Genomic DNA, 3,647 nt, shown 5'->3' with positions numbered 1-3,647 from the left:
CACTCAATGACCAGCAAGCTACAGTGCTGGACAACCTATGCCAAACAACTAGCAAGACAGGAACACAGCCCCATCCATTAGCAGAGAGGCTGCCTAAAATCATAATAAGGCCACAGACACCCCAAAATACACCACCAGACGTGGATGTGCCCACCAGAAAGACAAGATCCAGCCTCATCCACCAGAACACAGGCACTAGTCCCCTCCACCAGGAAGCCTACACAACCCACTGAACCAACCTTAGCCACTGGGGACAGATACCAAAAACAACGGGAACTACGAACCTGAAGCCTGTGAAAAGGAGACCCCAAACACAGTAAGATAAGCAAAATGAGAAGACAGAAAAACACACAGCAGATGAAGGAGCAGGGTCAAAACACACCAGACCTAACAAATGAAGAGGAAATAGGCAGTCTACCTGAAAAAGAATTCAGAATAATGATAGTAAAGATGATCCAAAATCGTGGAAATAGAATAGAAAAAATGCAAGAAACATTTAACAAGGACGTAGAAGAACTAAAGAGGAACCAAGCAATGATGAAAAACACAATAAATGAAATTAAAAATACTCTAGAAGGGATCAACAGCAGAATAACTGAGGCAGAAGAACGGATAAGGGACCTGGAAGATAAAATAGTGGAAATAACTACTGCAGAGCAGAATAAAGAAAAAAGAATGAAAAGAACCAAGGACAGTCTCAGAGACTTCTGGGACAACATTAAATGCACCAACATTCGAATTATAGGGGTCCCAGAAGAAGAAGAGAAAAAGAAAGGGACTGAGAAAATATTTTCAGAGATTACAGTTGAAAAATTCCCTAATATGGGAAAGGAAATAGTTAATCAAGTCCTGGAAGCACACAGAGTCCCATACACGATAAATCCAAGGAGAAACACGCCAAGACACATATTAAGCAAACTATCAAAAATTAAATACAAAGAAAACATATTAAAAGCAGCAAGGGAAAAACAACAAATAACACACAAGGGAATCCCCATAAGGTTAACAGCTGATCTTTCAGCAGAAACTCTGCAAGCCAGAAGGGAGTGGCAGGATATACTTAAAGTCATGAAGGAGAAAAACCTACAACCAAGGTTACTCTACCCAGCAAGGATCTCATTCAGATTTGATGGAGAAATTAAAACCTTTACAGACAAGCAAAAGCTGAGAGAGTTCAGTACCACCAAACCAGCTTTACAGCAAATGCTAAAGGAACTTCTCTAGACAAGAAACACAAGAGAAGGAAAACACCTGCAATAACAAACCCAGAACATTTAAGAAAATGGGAATAGGAACATACATATCGATAATTACCTTAAATGTAAATGGATTAAATGCTCCCACCAAAAGACACAGACTGGCTGAACGGATACAAAAACAATACCCATATATATGCTGTCTACAAGAGAACCACTTCAGACCTAGGGACACATACAGATTGAAAGTGAGGGGATGGAAAAAGATATTCCATGCAAATGGAAATCAAAAGAAAGCTGGAGTAGCAATTCTCGTATCGGACACAATAGACTTTAAAATAAAGACTGTTACAAGAGACAAAGAAGGACACTACATAATGATCAAGGGATCAACCCAAGAAGAAGGTATAACAATTGTAAATATTTATGCACCCAACATAGGAGCACCTCAATACATAAGGCAAATACTAACAGCCATAAAAGGGGAAATAGACAGTAACACAATCATAGTAGGGGACTTTAACACCCCACTTTCACCAATGGACAAATCATCCAAAATGAAAATAAATAAGGAAACACAAGCTTTAAATGATACATTAAACAAGATGGACTTAATTGATATTTATAGGACATTCCACCCAAAAACAACAGAATACACATTTTTCTCAAGTGCTCATGGAACATTCTCCAGGATAGATCATATCTTGGGTCACAAATCAAGCCTGGGTAAATTTAAGAAAATTGAAATCGTATCAAGTATCTTTTCCGACCACAACGCTATGAGACTAGATATCCATTACAGGAAAAGACCTGTAAAAAATACAAACACATGGAGGCTACACAATACACTACTTAATAACGAAGCGATCACTGAAGAAATCAAAGGGGAAATCAAAAAATACCTAGAAACAAATGACAATGGAGACACGACGACCCAAAACCTATGGTATGCAGCAAAAGCAGCTCTAAGAGGGAAGTTTATAGCAATACAAGCCTACATCAAGAAACAGGAAACATCTCGAATAAACAACCTAACCTTGCACCTAAAGCAATTAGAGAAAGAAGAACATAAAAACCCCAAAGCTAGCAGAAGGAAAGAAATCATAAAGATCAGATCAGAAATAAATGAAAAAGAAATGAAGGAGACAATAGCAAAGATCAATAAAACTAAAAGCTGGTTCTTTGAGAAGATAAACAAAATTGATAAACCATTAGCCAGACTCATCAAGAGAAAAAGGGAGAAGACTCAAATCAATAGAATTAGAAATGAAAAAGGAGAAGTAACAACTGACACTGCAGAAATACAAAGGATCATGAGAGATTACTACAAGCAACTCTATGCCAATAAAATGGACAACCTGGAAGAAATGGACAGATTCTTAGAAATGCACAACCTGCCGAGACTGAACCAGGAAGAAACAGAAAATATGAACAGACCAATCACAAGCACTGAAATTGAAACTGTGATTAAAAATCTTCCAACAAACAAAAGCCCAGGACCAGATGGCTTCACAGGCGAATTCTATCAAACATTTAGAGAAGAGCTAACACCTATCCTTCTCAAACTCTTCCAAAATATTGCAGAGGGAGGAACACTCCCAAACTCATTCTACCAGGCCACCATCACCCTGATACCAAAACCAGACAAAGATGTCACAAAGAAAGAAAACTACAGGCCAATATCACTGATGAACATAGATGCAAAAATCCTCAACAAAATACTAGCAAACAGAATCCAACAGCACATTAAAAGGATCATACACCATGATCAAGTGGGGTTTATTCCAGGAATGCAAGGATTCTTCAATATACGCAAATCAATCAACGTGATACATCATATTAACAAACTGAAGGAGAAAAACCATATGATCATCTCAATAGATGCAGAGAAAGCTTTCAACAAAATTCAACACCCATTTATGATAAAAGCCCTGCAGAAAGTAGGCATAGAGGGAACTTTCCTCAACATAATAAAGGCCATATATGACAAACCCACAGCCAACACTGTCCTCAATGGTGAAAAACTGAAACCATTTCCACTAAGATCAGGAACAAGACAAGGTTGCCCACTCTCACCACTATTATTCAACATAGTTTTGGAAGTGTTAGCCACAGCAATCAGAGAAGAAAAAGAAATAAAAGGAATCCAAATTGGAAAAGAAGAAGTAAAGCTGTCACACTGTTTGCAGATGACATGATACTATACATAGAGAATCCTAAAGATGCTACCAGAAAACTACTAGAACTAATCAATGAATTTGGTAAAGTAGCAGGATACAAAATTAATGCACAGAAATCTCTTGCATTCCTATACACTAGTGATGAAAAATCTGAAAGTGAAATTAAGAAAACACTCCCGTTTACCATTGCAACAAAAAGAATAAAATATCTAGGAATAAATCTACCTAAGGAGACAAAAGACCTGTATGCAGAAAATTATAAGACACTGAT

This window comes from Balaenoptera borealis (genome assembly GCF_965194805.1).
Source record: "Balaenoptera borealis genome assembly, chromosome: X".
NCBI lineage: Eukaryota > Metazoa > Chordata > Mammalia > Artiodactyla > Balaenopteridae > Balaenoptera > Balaenoptera borealis.
Note: the sequence above shows the minus strand (reverse complement) of the source record.